General features: G+C 33.8%; 1 long non-coding RNA gene across 1 annotated transcript in view; it reads right to left on the bottom strand.

Annotated features, from left to right (window-relative positions):
• Positions 1-16,140, bottom strand: part of LOC126004110 (uncharacterized) — a 216,573-nt gene extending 200,433 nt beyond the window's left edge. The window contains exon 1 of the long non-coding RNA XR_007493840.1: positions 16,088-16,140. This is a non-coding gene — a long non-coding RNA (uncharacterized LOC126004110). The remainder of the gene's footprint in view (positions 1-16,087) is intronic.
• Positions 16,141-17,421: the final 1,281 nt, after the last annotated feature.

Raw genomic sequence — 17,421 nt, 5'->3', positions numbered from 1 at the left:
GTTAAGCGAGGTTGCCCAAGTAGGAAAGAAGTGTTATACAAGTGTTTGATGGACTGTTTTTCTGGTTTGAGGGATATATATTTCTGTGTGGGCTTGGAGCTTATGTGATGGTGGCTGGGAGATTTAGAGGTGGAAGCGTGGATCCCTGCACACCTAACTATGGTCCGTGAGGATAGGGTTGAGGTGGGGTGGGGCTGTACTCACCGGCCTTTCATCTGAGCTGGCTTGAGGCTTTTGGATGAGAGTGTTTTACTTCTGCTTTTGGGACATTGCAGTCTTACAAGTTTTCAAAAATAATTTAAATTATCATTAAGTGAAACTGAAATATTATTATTCAGACTCATAATTTCCTTAATGCAGCTTATAAATTCTAAACTCCAGATTAATATATGCTATTATTTTTTGGCTTTTCGGCCACACCTGACAGTGTGAGGATATGAGCTCAGAAACTTCTCCTGGCAGGCTTGGTGATTAAATGCAGATCTATCCTGGGTTGACCACATGCAAGGCAAACAGCTCTGGCACCACTTGTTAACTTTTATGGTCATAAATTTTTACCATAATAAATGTTACCATAAATTTTTACCATAATATCTTATGTTAATTAAAACAGGACTATTATTTTATATAAGGCAAACTCTATCTTTTACAAAAGATAAAACAGAAGACTCGGTGCCTGAAATGGATGTGGTAGACCCAGATTTGATCCTGGTATATCTTATAGTATTTTTATATATTTTATTTAAACTCCTTGATTACATACATGACTGTGTTTGGGTTTCAGTCATGTAAAGAACACCACCCATAACCAGTGCAACATTCCCATCACCAATGTCCCAAATCCCCCTCAAATCCACCCAACACCCACCTGTAATCTAGACAGGCTTTCTATTTTCCTCATACAGTCTTATTATTAGTATAGCTCAAAACGTAGTTATTTCTCTAACTAAACTCTTCCCTGTTTGTGGTGAGCTTCATGAGGTGAGCTGTAACTTCCAGCTCTTTTCTCTTTTGTGTCTTAAAGTTATTATTGCAAGAATGTCTTTCAGTTTTCTTAAAACCCATAGATGAGTGAGACCATTCTGTGTCTTTCTCTCTCTCTCTGTGACTTATTTCACTCAGCATAATAGATTCCATGTACATCCATATATAGGAAAATTTTATGACTTCATCTCTCCTGACAGCTGCATAATGTTGCACTGTGTATATGTACCACAGTTTCTTTAGTCATTCATCTGTTGAAGGGTATATTGGCTGTTTCCAGAGTCTTGCTATGATAAATAGTGCTGCAATGAATATAGGTGTAAGAAAGGAGTTTTTGTATTGTATTTTTGTGTTCCTAGGGTATATTCCTAGGAGTGGTATAGCTGGATCATATGGGAGCTGTTTCCAGTTTTTTGGAGGAATCTCCATATCGCTTTCCATAAAGGTTGAACTAGACGGCATTACCACCAGCAGTGGATAAGAGTTCCTTTCTCTCCACATCCCTGTCAACACTGTTTGTTCTCATACTTTATGTGTGCCAATCTCTGTGGTGTGAGGTGGTATCTCATAGTTGTTTTGATTTGCATCTCCCTGATGATTAGTGATGTGGAGCATTTTTTCATGTGTCTTTTGGCCATTTGTATTTCTTCTTTGTCAAAGTGTCTGTCCATTTCTTCTCCACAGTTTTTGATGGGATTAGATGTTTTTTTCTTGTAAAGTTCTGTCAGTGCCTTGTATATTTTGGAGATTAGACCCTTCTCTGATGGGTATTAGGTGAATAGTTTCTCCCACTCAGTGGGTGGCTCTTGTAACCTGGGCTATTTCCTTTGAAGTGCAGAAGCTGCTCAGCATAATATATTTTCATCTGTTAATCTCTGCTTTTACTTACTTGGAGAGTGCAGTTTTCTCCTTGAAGATGCCTGAAGTCTTAATGCCCTGGAGTGATTTGCCTATGTGTTGTTCTATATATCTTATGGTTTCAGGTCTGATATCGAGGTCTTTAATCCATTTGAATTTTACCTTCATACATGATGTTAACTGGGGGTCTAAGTTCAATTTTGTGCAAGTGGCTAGCCAATTGTGCCAACACCACTTGTTGAAGAAACTTTCTTTGCTCCATTTAGGATTTCTTGCTTTTTTTATAAAAATTAGGTTATTGTGTGTCTGGGGAACATTCTCTGAGTATTCAAGCCTATTCCATTGATCTGAGGTCCTGTCTTTATTCCAATACCCAGTTGTTTTGATAAAAAATACTTTGTAGTAAAGTTTAAAGTTGGGGAAAGTAATTCCACCCATATTCTTTTTCCCAATGATTGCTTTAGTTATTCTAGGGTGTTTATTGTTCCAAATGAATTTCAAAAGTGCCTGATCTACTTTGAAGAATGTCACGGGTATCTTTAGAGGGATCACATTGAATCTGTACAATGCTTTGGGGAGTATTTCTATTTTGATTATGTTAATCCTGCCAATCTATGAGCAGGGTATGTATTTCCATTTCTGCATGTCCTCTCTTATTTCTTGGAGCAGAGTTTTATAGTTTTCTTTGTATAGGTCCTTTACATTTTGAGTCATGTTGATTCCAAGATATTTGAGTTTGTGTGTTACTACTGTGAGTGGGGTTGTTTGTTTAATGTCCATTTCTTCCTTATTACTATTGATGTATAGAAAGGTCATTGATTTTTGTGTTAATTTTGTAGCCTGCCACCTTGCTATATGAGTCTATTGTTTCTAGAAGCTTTTTGGTAGAGTATTTAGGTTTTTTAAGTAGAGTATCATCTCATCTGCAATCAGCAAGAGCTTTACTTCTTCCTTTCCTATCTGGATGCCCTTGATATCTTTTTCTTGCTTAATCGCTATAGCGAGTACTTCCAGTGCTATGTTGAATAGGAGTGGTGAGAGAGGACAGCCTTGTTTTGTGCCAGAATTTAGAGGGAAGGCTTTTAGATTTTCTCCATTGAGGATGATATTTGCCACTGGCTTGTGGTATATGGCTTTAACTGTATTGAGAAAGGTTCCTTTCTTTCCCATCTTGCTGAGAGTTTTGATCAAGAATGGGTGTTGGACCTTATCAGATGCTTTCTCTGCATCTATTGATATGATCATGTGTTTTTATTTTTCTTGTTGTTGATGTTGTGTATTATCTTGATAGATTTATGGATGTTAAACCATCCTTGCATTCCTGGGATGTAACCTACTTCATCTTAGTGGATGATATTCTTAATGAGACATTGAATCCTATTTACCAGAATTTTGTTGAGGATCTGTGCATCTGCATTCATCAGTGATATTGGTCTGTAATTTTCTTTTTTCGTAGGATCTCTGTCTGGTTTAGGTATCAAGGTGATGTTGGCTTCATAAAAGCTATTTGGAAGTGTTCCCATTTTTTGATTTCATGAAAGAGTTTTGCCAGGATTGGTAGTAGTTCCTCTTGGAAAATTTGAAAGAATTAATTAGTGAATTCATCTGGGCCTGGGCTTTTGTTTTGGGGCAGACATTTGATTACCATTTTAATTTCATCAATAGTGATGGGGGTTTTAGATATTCTACATCCTCTTCATTCAACTGTTGAAGATTATATGATTCCAAGAATTTATCCATTTCTTCCAGGTTCTCATTTTTAGTGGCATAGAGTTTCTCAAAGTACTTTCTGATTACCCTTTGAATCTCTGCCATATCAGTAGTGATCTCTCCTTTTTCATTCTAATATGAGTTATCAAGTTTCTCTCTCTGTCTTTCTTTGTTAGTTTTGCCAGCAGTCTATCAATCTTGTTTATTTTTTCGAAGAACCAACTTCTGCTTTCTTTGATCTTTCGGATTTGGGGGGGTTCCCCTTCATTGAGTTCTGCTCTCAGCTTTGTTATTTCCTTCTGTCTCCCTATTTTTGGGTCCTTCTGTTGAGCATTTTCTAATTCTATGAGCTGCATCATTAAGCTATTCAGGTTAGCCCTTCTTCCTTCTTGATGTGTGCTTGCAAAGCTATAAATTTTTCTCTCAGTACTGCTTTTGCTGTGTCCCATAAGTTCTGATAGTTTGTGTCTTTATTATCATTGGTTTCCAGGAAAGTTTCGATTTCATCTTAGACCCCTGGTTATTTACTATGAGGCTATTTAACTTCCAGGTGTTAAAGTTTTTCTTCAGTGTCCCTTTGGAATTCACTTACAATTTCAGAGCTTTGTGCTCAGCAAAGGTAGCCTGCAAAATTTCTATCCTCTTGATATTATGGAGGTATGTTTTATGTGCCAGCATGTAGTCTGTCCTGGAGAATGTCCCATACACATTGGAGAAAAATGTAATGTGTATCCAGGTTTCTGTGGGTGGAGTGTTCTATATATATACTAGGCCCTTTCTTCCATTTCTCTCAGGTCTTGTTGGGTTTCAGTCTGATTGACCTATCCAATATTGACAAAGCCATCTTGACACCCCCCACAATTATTGTATTGTTTTTGACATTATTTTTCATATTTGTCAACAATTGTATTAAATATTTTGTTGGCCCCTCATTCGGTGCATATATGTTTAGGAGAGTGATTTCTTCCTGCTGTACATACCCCTTATTAATATAAAATATACATCTTTGTTCCTTACAACTTTCCTTAGTATAAGGTTTGCATCATCTGATATTAGTATGGACACTCTAGCTTTTTATGGGTGCTGTTTGCTTGGATAATTTTCCTCCAGCCTTTTATTTTGAGTCTATGTTTGTTCTGACTATTCAGGTAAGTTTCTTGTAGGCAGCAGAAGGTTGGATTGAGTTTTTTGATCCATTTATCCTCTCTGTGTCTCTTAACTAGTACTTTTAGTCCATTGACACTGAGAGAAAGAATTGTCCTTGGATTTAATGCCATCTTTATATCAAAATTTGGTGTGTCTTTTGGTCAGTCTTGTCTTAAATTAGGTCTTTCAGTTTTTCTCTTAGGACTGGTTTTGAGTCTATAAATTTTCTGAGCTGTTTTTTGTCTGTGAAACCATGTATTCTTCCATCAAACCTGAAAGTGAGTTTTGCTGGGTACAGTATTCTAGGCAAAGCATTTATTTCATTGAGTTTTGTCACTATGTCCCACCACTGCTTTCTGGCTTTGAGTGTTTCTGGTGACAGGTCTGCTGTAAATCTCAAGGATGTTCCCTTGAATGTAATTTCCCTTTTGATCTTGCTGCTTTCAGAATTCTCTCTCTATTTGTGGGATTCGTCATTGTGATTAGGATGTGACTTGGGGTATTTTTTCTGGTGTCTCTTTTGGTTGGTACTCTTCGGACATGAAGGATTTGATCGCATATATTCTTTAGCCCTGGTAGTTTCTTTTTAATGATGTTCTTGACAGTTGATTCTTCCTGGAAGGTTTCTACCTGGGTCTCTGGGACTCCAATGATTCTTACGTTGTTTCTGTTGAGCTTATCATAGACTTCTATTTTCTTCTGTTCACATTCTTTGACTAATTTTTCCATTGTCTGTTCATTTGCTTTAAGTTTTTTCCCAATCACTCCCAATTTATTCTCAGTTTCTATTACCCTGTTGGAGAGCTTATCCATTTTGTCATTCAATTTGTTTACTGAGTTTTTCAGGCCTGTTATTTGACCTGTTTTTTCAGTTTGGTTTTTTGTGATTTCTGTCTTCATATTTTCTTGGTTCTTATTAGTGTTCTGTTTAATTCGATCCATGGGTTTTTTTTTTTATTTCTTTGAGCATCTTCCATATTTCTTTTCTAAACTCCTTATCTGAGAGGTTGATTAATTGGTTGGCCATTTTCAGGTCATCAGAATTGTCATCTTTATTTTCTATGTCTGATGCTGGCCTGTGTTGTTTCCCCATTGTCACACTTGTATTGTGGGTTTTTCTATGTGTTGTGGTGATATTCATTGCCTAAAGGATGTGCACAGCCATGCTCCTCTGGCTCTGCCCTTTCTGGGTGGGTCGACTTGCCTCTATGGAAGGGAAACCCTTCATGGATGAAGCCTCACACAGGATCAAATCTTAGGCCCAAGCACGCAGCAGAGAAGACAGTCCAGGGAGAAATGCTGGGCTTCAGTGATCCAGCACAGTTCTTAGTGTGATTTTTTCCTTCTTGTTGCAGTGGCATTCTTTCATTAGAAAGAGCGCATGGCTGCGTAGCTCTTCTGGAGCCTCTGAGAGAGCTAATTTTCTGGTTCCTTTTCAGCCCACTCCCAAGAGGTTTAAGAGACAGGACAGGAGACAAACACACACAGGCAGCACTCACAGTTTCTCACAGTCGGGACCCACTGGGCAGGCATAGATTTTCCTAGCCTGACGTCACAGAGGACCTGCCTTCTGCAAAGTACTGTTTATAGCTGGTTTTCACGTTTGGAAGCATTTCCTTGGTGTTTCGGCCCATGAATGAGACTCTGGGAGAGTGAATTTTCTGGACCCTTTTCGTCCCACTCCCAAAAGGTTCAGGAGACAGGACAGGAGACAAACACACACAGGCAGCACTCACAGTTTCTCACAGTTGGGCTCCACTGGGAAGGTGTAGATTTTTCCAGCCTGACGTCACAAACAGGGGACCTGCCTTCTGTGAAGTACTGCTTATAGCCGGTTTTCATTTGGGAGCAGTTCCTTGGCATTCCAGCCCATGAATGAGCCTCTGGGAGAGCAAATTTTCTGGGCCCTTTTTGGCCCACTCCCAGGAGGTTCCGGAGACAGGACAGGAGACCCCTCATAGCAGGGGTCTCAAACTCAATTTACCTGTGGACCGCAGGAGGCAAAGTCGGGGTGATCCTTGAGTGCAAAGTTAGTAGTAAGCCTTGAACTTTGGGGGATGTGACCCAAACAACAAAAACAAAACAAAACAAAAAAAGATTCCTCTAGGGCAGGGCCACAAAATGTTGTATGAAGGGCCACAAACGGCACACGAGTTTGAGACCCCTGCCTTATAGTATTTAAATTATTGCCAGGAATCATTCTGGTTCAGAGCCAAGAGTAAACCCTGACCATTTCTGGGAGTGGTCCAGAATCCAAAAACAACAACAATAAAATCCTCAGCCAAGCATGATTATAATATTATTATATAATAGTAATGACTAAGACCAAATTTCTATTAATTAATATATTTCCTATAAGTTCATTTTCTTGCCATCTTAACATATACATACATGTTTGGAGCCAGAGTGATAGCACAACAATAGGGTATTTTCTTTGCATATGGCCCACCTGGAATTGACCCAGGTGTAATCCCTGGCATTCCATAATGTCCTCCAAGCCTGCCAGGAATGATTTCTGATGGCAGAGTGAGGAATAAACCCTTAGCTCCACTGGGCGTGGCCCCAAAACCAAAACAACAACAACAAAATATAGGTATATACTTGTTACTAAAATTAATATTGAAAAATATGTTAACTGATTTTTAGATTTGAAAGAAGTTTTATAAAACAACCCTAAAATGTTGAATATATATAAACATGTTTAATTTTTTCTACTTGACTGCATGTTTTTGTAAATACACAAACATTACTACTTCAGATAGACTTTGATGCCTATAACTTGTACAAAATTTTATATTCTACAAGAAGCAATTATAATAATTAAAATATATTACAGTCCCTAACATGTAAAATATTTAATTATTTTATCATTTAATAAATTTTAGTATTATAAATCTGCTTTCTAAAAATTTTTGTAATTTGTATCAACTAGTTAGTAGATGATATATTCTGATTCATATGCATAAACTTTATTTTTTTTGTTTTATTTTGCTTGTATTCCTTTTTATATGGGCCATATCCAATTGTGCTTGGTTGTTAATCCAAGATTTGTGTTCAGGAAAAACTCTTATTGGTTCTTAGGAAATTAAATGCAATGACAAGAATAGACCTGAATCAGTCCTATGCAAGGATTAAAAACTTTACCTTTTGTGCTATCACACTGGCCCTCACACACATAGTTTAACATTTGGATTACTCATAACTCACGAATATTTAGGTATTTCTGAAACAATTATATTTAAAGATAGATAACATAAAGATCTAATAAGATGAAGCCTAATCAAAATAGTATTATGAGAGTAGGCAGGCAGGGATTAGTACACAATCAGCAGTACTTAACAGCTAATTTTGGTGAGAGACATGAGGAGGAGTAGGTCATACATGCTGGGAATGGAACCTGGTCATCCAGCATGAAAAGCATTTGTTCCAATTCTTTGAACTATTTCTCTAGTCCAAAAAAGATATAAAATTTTATATATAAAATATATATATTTAAAAAGATATAAATTTAAAAAGATATAAAAAGATATAAATTTTACAATGTGAAAACATTTATTAATTTTAAAATTATTTAATTAAGAAAAACTGCCCCATTTTAGTCACAAGGATCGTTTTTAAACTATCCTTGAAATCATAAAATACAATTGAAAAGTTCTTTTCCAGTATTATATTTGTTGTCCTTCATTCTCTGCATGTGTTGGCATACCCTCTCATGTGAAAAGAGATCAAAATAATGGGTTATTTCATCAATCATTTTTAATCTGAAATATTTCCTCAACATCATTCAGATTGCATTTTATTTCTGAAGTAGAAGGTCAGTACTAACATTGTCAAAAGGATGATTTTTCTGCCCTTGAGGTATAAGACTTTCCTGTTTTTTTGTTTTGTTTTATCCACCGTTTAGTTCACACTCTAGTACTTTAAGAAATTATGCATTTATTTTTCTTCAAAGTTTGAAAATCATTAAAGACATTTAGATTCGTTTATCTAATGTTTAGTTATATGTCTGTGAAATAGAGATTGAGACACTTTCCTGAATATTATTTTCTTCTATTTCATTGGCTGTAGCTATTTCTTTAAAAAAAAAACATGATCTCTTTATCTTTCTAGGAATATAGTACGGAAAAATAAACCATGGATAATCAGAAGTCAGAAAAAGTGATTCTAGTTTTAAATAGTCACACTGCTATCAAATTACAAACTTAGGTGTTTAACACATTAAAATTAATCAACATTGATATTGGATAAATTAATTAGTAAGTAGGGGCTGGAGAGATAGCATGGAGGTAAGGCATTTGCCTTTCATGCACGAGGTCATCAGTTCGAATCCCAGCATCCCATATGGTCCCCCGTGCCTGCCAGGGGCAATTTCTGAGCATGAAGCCAGGAGTAACCCCTGAGCACTGCCGGGTGTGACCCAAAAACTACAAAAAAAAAAAAAAAAAAAATTAATTAGTAAGTAATACAGCAAAGAATATATCAAATCCTTGTGTTGTTTACAATGTCATTAGAGATGATCACAATAGTAAGTAATTTATATGAATTATAATTTTGAATACAATCATCACCACAGAAAAATATAAAGGGAAAAATATCATTTTTCTGAATACATCTCAGAAAATATTTATAATTTCTATTTGACTGGTGAAAGTAAAGATGCCTATTGAACATTACTAAACTCATTCATTAAATATGGGTGAATAAAATATTAATTATTTCTAAAATAACCTGGATTCTAAAAATATTCATTATAAATATTAAATAACAAAGCAATCTATTACAACTTTTTAATTTTAATTATTTTTGTTTTTAAGCTATATCGGGAAATACTGTAGAGTTACTCCTAGATTGTTACATATGATGGGATCATATGAATGGACCCATTCATTGTGTAGAGAGGAAGTAACTATATATATATACACTATATAACTATATATATATATATATATATATACACATAGTAAACCATTAGACCAACACTTCGGGGGGTGGAAAAATCAAACCTAGGTCTTCTTCTTGCAAAGCACATGCTCAACTTCTCTTTAAGTGATGGGTGGTGTTCTTTACATGACTGAAACCCAAACACAATCATGTATGTAGTAAAGTTGTTTAAATAAAAAAAAGTGAAAAAAAAAGATTCATATGAGTAGGATTTTAGGAATATTGAGGTGCAATATTGGGGTGCAATTTTATGACTTTTTAATATATATTATACAAATGTAAGACAGTCTATTTATTTAAATTATGGAACCTCAGCATTTGAATCAAATTCATTTTTTACCATCTTATACACTGTACTTTTCTAAACCTTGGTTTTGCTTACCCTATATAAAATAATCACATTTGGGAACCACTATTTAAAAACAACATTTTAATATTGTATTAGTGAAATTGCCTTCTTACTATTTAATGTAAACATGGTTCAATATTATATATTCTTTAAATTTTATGTAATGTGGAAACTAAAATCTATGTTATTTATTTATTTTTAAAAATAATTTGTTAATTTAAGCACCATGGTTATAAAAATGTTCATTTTGGGGGGCTGGAGCAGAAGCGCAGTGGTAAAGCACTTGCCTTGCACGTGGCTGACTCAGGACCCTAGGTTTTACTTAATAAAGTACTACTTGAATAAGTAAAAATATACAAGGATGATGACTATATGTCATAATTTGATAATTTCTTGTCAATTCTAAAATATATTCACCCTAGTATTAATAAAATAATTATCAATTATAATTTAAATGTATTTCACTTTATCTCGGGAAAATTTATATTTTAAAGGAAGTCTACTTTTTTGTCTAAAATTTATATTTACATAAATATTATATTGAAATATCAAGTTTATATACTTTTCCATTAAGTGGTACACTTTAGATGAAGATTCCAGGATATTGCTTATTTCCCTTCACAGCAAAATGCTTGTTTGTTTCTCCAGTAGTGCCAAGTGCTTATCTCATAATAATTGTTGCAATGCTAAGCAGTCATTTTCTACTAGTACATTCAGTTATAAAATATTGAATCACCCATTTCTACCTACAAAGCAAGATGAGCACTTAATTTCCTCTGGGTGTTCTGTGAAGGAATATTTTGGAGAGTTCTCATGGCCTTCCAGATGATCCATTATTATAATATTAGTCTTTTAATTTTACTAGATTTCTTCCTAGTCCCTTACCTACCTAAGAATTTTTTGCCCAGGTTTTAGAGGAGGCCCTAGCTGTATTGATATAATGAAGAAACTATACTCTAAAGGATCAGTGATTGAGAATAAAATTTCCTTACATCCTCAGTAGATGTGTAAAAAAAAATGTTAGCATAATTAGAGAATCTAGTAATAATACTTGTAGGTATTGCTTTTATGTGAATTTAAAATTTGAGTCATAAAATGCATTCATTCTTAATGCTATCTTTGAGTCACAAGAAAGATAAACTTTTCCACCTGGGAGAGAAATAAATATGACATAATGTTTATATATATGTGTGTGTGTATAAAGTTTTTAAGACTGACTTTTTCTAACTTTTTATTTTGTATCTGACATATTTTAATTTCTAAAAAACATTACAAACATTTTTGAGAAAATAAAAATGTTGGTTTTATTTTTTGGTCAGTTTGTACTTTACTTTAAAATATTTATTTTCCAGTACATGGATGTACATAGAATCTATTATGCTGAGTGAAATTAGTCAGAGGGAAATGGAGAGACAGAGAATAGTCTCACTCATCTATGGATTTAAAAAAATTAAAGACATTTAATAATTCCCAGAGTTGAGGGCTAAAAGGACCGGCTCAAGATATGAATCTCACCACAAAGAGTGGTGAATGCAGTTTGAGAAATAACTATGCTGAGAACTATCATAACAATGTCAGTGAGTGAGGGATGTAGAAAGCCTGTCTTGAATACAGTTGGGGATTGGGAGAGGGAAGATACGGAAGCATTGGTGATAGGAAAATTGCACAGGTGAAGGGGTGGTGTTCTTGTTATGACTGAATTCCAATTATAATTATGTTTGTAATCATGGTGTTTAAATAAAGGAATTATTTAATAAAAATAAATAAAAATTAAGTTTTAAAATCATATTATGTAACTAGTAAAAAATTATTCTGCTGAAATACATTTTTTTCTAAAATCAAAAAATACTCTCCCATAACTGGTATATACTTTTATATACATTATCTATTTAATCTCTCAATAATAACCATGCAGTTTATTTTATGAGCTTATTTTACATGGATAATTCCATATATAATTAATTACATTTCTATAAGTAGTTTCAGTATTAACATGTAGACATATTCAAAGGAATATTTTCAATAGTTGCAAATATAGAAATATGTTTATATTTTGTCTCATTTATCCTAAATAATATATAATAAATATTAGAGTAGGATGTCATTTGAAAGGCTACAGTTACTTGTTAAACATGAGAAGTGTCCTTTGATAAATTTAGCATCAATCATCACAATCAATAATAAGCTCTTTATTTACCTAAAACTATAACATTGTTTCACTCAGCTTTGTTCCTAGTAAGGGAAATATATTTAAAGTCGAGCATATATCTGATTGGTCTAAAATGAGTTCAATATTCTATACATCCAACTCTTAGAGACGAAATAGTTTCAACTGCCACATAAATAAATAAGCTCCAATATAAGTAGTTTCTTGGTGTGACCACCAAAGTAACTAAAATGTTAGCTGGTTTATTCTACTGATACATTCAAATATGATGAATCCATTTCCCAGATGGCGTAGTATGTTAGTAGAAAATTCTTTCAATATACTTATGCAAAGCTTTCACTTGTATATCTAATAGATCAAAAGAAGTTAACTATCTTTTATATACAAATTATATATCTAAGAATTTTAGCATTAGGCTAGCAACTTGTAATTATTTAAAAAAAATCACAATTTCTCAGGGGCCAGAGCATTAGTGCTGCATCTATAGTGCTTGCTTTATATACAACTGATGTGGCATCTCCTACAGTCGCACAGCACCAAAATGGGTGATCCCTGAGCCTGGACAAATGAATCAGCCTGAGCACTGCCAGTTGTGCTTCCACCTAAAAAATTAGAAATTCTTAGTGCTTATTAAATATCATCCATGTATTAAAATTCTTATTTTACTGTGGAGTCATGTTTGGGGTGAAGGGGCTTGCTAAGGTCATAACTGAGTGTGCTCAGGACATAACCCCTGGTGGACTCAGAGGACTATAAGATGATAAGACACAGAACTGGGGTTATAGGTATCAATTGAGATATATGATGTGTATATATTTACATACTTTGTTTTTTGTTTGTTTGCTTGCTTTTTGGGCCACACCCGGTGACACTCAGGGGTTACTCCTTGCTATGTGCTCAGAAATCACTCCTGGCTCAGGGGCACTATCATATGGGACACGGGAGATCGAACCCAGGTTCGTCGTGGGTCAGCCGCGTGTGAGGGAAAACTTCCTATTGCTGCACTTACAGCTCCGGGCCAAATTTATATAGTTTTTAATTCTAATAACTAGACAACTAATATTCATTATAAACAGGATTAAAGAGAAAAACATGATCTATGGACTATTTTTAAACTCAATTTACATTAGATTTCCTGAAGCTACAATTTTCATAAAAGTTAGTTCATATATTTTAATGTATATTTAGAAAACGATCAAAAGCTTTTAATTAAGTATTAACTATTATTAATTCTAGGTCATTAATTATTACTGGACCTTTAATAATTAATGACCTATAATAACATTTGACCAATGTTTTTCCAAAGCTTAGGGAACAGTGTTACACCTATTCTGTCCTATTTGGGATATATTGTTGAATAAAAAGATTGTATGTGTATGCACATATTTGTATGTGTATGGCTGTAGAATAGTGTTATGCACATCGATGCCATTTTTTGTCATCAGGATCTCCTAAGTTTTCACTTTGTAACTGCTTACTGGATTTACTTTAAGACAAGTATTTCCGGGGCCGGAGAGATAGCATGGAGGTAAGGCGTTTGCCTTTCATGCAGAAGGTCATCGGTTCGAATCCCAGCGTCCCATATGGTCCCCCGTGCCTGCCAGGAGCAATTTCTGAGCACGGAGCCAGGAATAACCCCTGAGCACTGCCGGGTGTGACCCAAAAACCACACACACACAAAAAAGACAAGTATTTCCTGGCAATTTATTTTGGGTCATATTGTGCTTTATGACATTGTGTTGTATGAGTCTTTCATTTCTCAATAAGAGAAGATTGGAAACCCAACAGATATACTGAATTTCAAAGGAGAACTTGATCTTATATTCAATAATTTGTGATAAAATTCTTAGGCATACTGATATAATATATATTTTCATCATACATAAGTATATTTTTGCAAAAAAAATTCATGGTGAACAGGTTCACTTTGAAGTGAATATTATTTTAAAATTGTATCACTCATGTCAATAAATTGGAAACAAGATAAATTGATTATTTAATGACTTCAAATATTGACTACCTGTTTTCAAAATTATGTATATTTCATTTTAAATTGTATGAATAAAATACATATTGGACTGTCTTAATATATTTCATGGTATCTTATAGACTAATGGATACAGTAAGATATGTATTACATTTTAATCTTTTATAACAGATATTAACAGTCACATAATACTCAACAAAACTTCCCCCACATGCAAATGACACATTACTTATTTCAAAAGATGTTGATAACGATTTCTCCATTAGCATTTTCAAGAATGATTTTGGTTTACATTTATTTCTATGTACCTTTATGCTATTGTTCTGTGAAAACTAGACTCATGGTTTCCTATGTCTATTAATTATTTTATGAGTTACATTTACTATGTTCTAAATAAATATATCAAACTAAAATATTATCAGCAAATTATATACACTAAATTGTGTAGGCTTGTGAATATATAAAATGTTTTTATGACAACAGTCATATCTACTAAATTCCATGAATATGTTCACAACACAAGGGACATTTTATTAGTATAAAAAGGTATAACAAAGTATGAATGTGATCCACAAGATAGGATATACCTTTTATCTAGAAATGTAGAGATAAAGCTTTCTGACTCCTAAGTAAATGCTCAAGTATAATGTGTGTCTATCAATATAAGTAAATTAAAAGCAATGTCTAAAATTAGAGAGTACTGCAATATCTATTAAGACAAAATAATACTTATAACTGCTTACTGAAATAAAAATTTAATACAAATATTATCATAGACATATTTTTCTCTAATAGCATATATTCCAGGTGCAACTTGATTTCACTTATTTCATTGAAAGTATGGTTAGAAAATTTCAAGTCCAAGACCTTTTTATCTAAAAAGGTGTTATATAGCATAAAGATGTATGAAAATAAAAAGGTGATATATATAAATAAGACAAAAAACCTACAAAAACTTTATATAATTCTGATTTACAAGAATTTTTTATTTACTACATATTAGGTCATTTAGTACTTATAAACCAAAGGAATAATATGCTACTATTCTTTATTTTAAAAATGTAGAACAGAGGCTTAGAAAGTATTAGTGATTCATACTAAATCATGAATAGCCATTTAAAGATTATAGAAGACCTTGATAGCCATTCACAACATGCAGACCACTACTGCTCTGCAGCTTGGAAGTGTTCCAGGGAACAGGAGTTAAGTGTATTCTAGATAAGCTTTTTTTTCTATTGATGATGGATTTTTATCATAGTTTAAATTCTTTAGACATAGTTGAGCTTTTCAGACAACTGTATTCATCATATGTATGATGAAGAATTAATTTTTGGTCATTGTATATTCGACAAATTTTTTTGTTGCCAATTTTTTTTTACATCCTATGATGCTCCAAATGAGATACAGGTCCATGGTATAATAAAAGCTAGATTCTATGGGAGGTAAAATAGTATAGCCTTACATAGTTCTGCACATAATGGCTTATTAATGGCATTTTTCCACTATTAAACAATATTTGCTAACTTTTAAATTCTGATTCATATTCTTAGAGTTTAATATAGCAAACTGTGGAAACATTTATAATGAGTAATTTAGCTTTTTACAGTTTTTGTGCTTAGAGAAACATCTGATTCAGATATATAATCTATACTTCATTCTATAAAAATATGTATTATTTAATAATGTCAAACACCTGAAGCTAAAATATCAAAGTCTATACAACAAATCAGTGTACCATACTAAGAGCAATTAAGAAACCTATCATTGTGGTGTTCATACAAATATAAAATGACATAGGCTAAGTCTTAGCAAGTTATGAGATGAAGATTTTCATTTCTTAATTAAAGGATATAAAATGAGAAATCAATCATATTTTAATAATATCTGCAGTGATTAGAGGCCAGCAAAATACTAAAAATAAGTGTTAAAAGACTTGAAGAAAAACATTATTAACAACAAAATAGCAGGGGCCGGGCGGTGGCGCTGGAGGTAAGGTGCCTGCCTTGCCTGCGCTAGCCTAGGACGGACCGCGGTTCGATCCCCCGGCGTCCCATATGGTCCCCCAAGAAGCCAAGAGCAACTTCTGAGCGCATAGCCAGGAGTAACCCCTGAGTGTCACAGGGTGTGGCCCAAAAAACCCCCCCCAAAAAAAATAGCAGTTGGAGTCGTCAACATTGCCCTATTTTTTTTTTGTTTCTTTTTCGGCCACACCCATTTGATGCTCAGGAGTTACTCTTGGCTAAGCACTCAGAAATTGCCCCTGGCTTGGAGGGACCATATGGAACACTGGAGGGATCGAACCACAGTCCTTCCTTGGCTAGCGCTTGCAAGACACCTTACCTCTAGCTCCACCTCACCGGCCCCTGCACTATTTATTGATAAATCAATCAGATTTAGTAAAGACATATTGATTTTAATAAAAATAAAACCTAGATCACATAAGACCAAAAACATACCTCCATGCAATCAAGAGGATAGAAATTGTATCAACTATCTTCTTAGACCATGATATATAGGTAAAGCAATTTGCAAATGCCTATGGTAAATATTCAATCAAGACAACAGTAAAAGTAAATTAAAAATAAAAAGAGAAATATAATTTTAATGCCTGGAAATTAAACATTTCAATCAAACAAAGGTTCAAAGAGGAAATCATGATTACTTGACATTAATGAGAATGAGAACACAAATTATCACAATTATCAGAATTTTTTAACACAGCAAACTCAGTATTAAGAGAAAAAAATTATAGCTTTGCAAAATCTCATTGTGAAGAAAGAATGGGTCTACATAATTTAACAGAACAGCCTAAGAAATTGGAAAATTACCAACAAGATGAGCTGAAGCAGGAAGAATGAAGGAAATAACACTTACAGTAGAAATTAATAAATTGGACATCCAAAGAACAATCCAAAAAGTTAATGGAAGCAAGAGTTGATTCTTTGAAAAAATAAACAAGATTCATAAACCATTAGCATGACATATGCTATGGATAAATTCTTGGATCCCTATAATCTCCCAAATTTGAACAAAGATTATATGGTATACTTTAACAGACCTATTACTATTGAGAAAATTAAAATGGTAATCAAAAGGTTTCTCCCCCCCCCAAAAAAAAAAAACAATACCCTTGTGGATTTACTAATGAATTATAATAAACCTTTAAAGAGATCCTATTGCCAATGATTTCCAGACAATTCTAGGAAATTGAAGAATCAGAAACACTCCTAAACAGTTTGCATGAAAGTAACCTCACTCTGATATCAATAGTAGATAGTG

Source organism: Suncus etruscus, chromosome 1 (genome assembly GCF_024139225.1).
Source record: "Suncus etruscus isolate mSunEtr1 chromosome 1, mSunEtr1.pri.cur, whole genome shotgun sequence".
NCBI classification, from domain to species: domain Eukaryota; kingdom Metazoa; phylum Chordata; class Mammalia; order Eulipotyphla; family Soricidae; genus Suncus; species Suncus etruscus.
The sequence above is the reverse complement of the archived record's forward strand: the minus strand, read 5'-3'. Positions and strand labels throughout refer to the sequence as shown.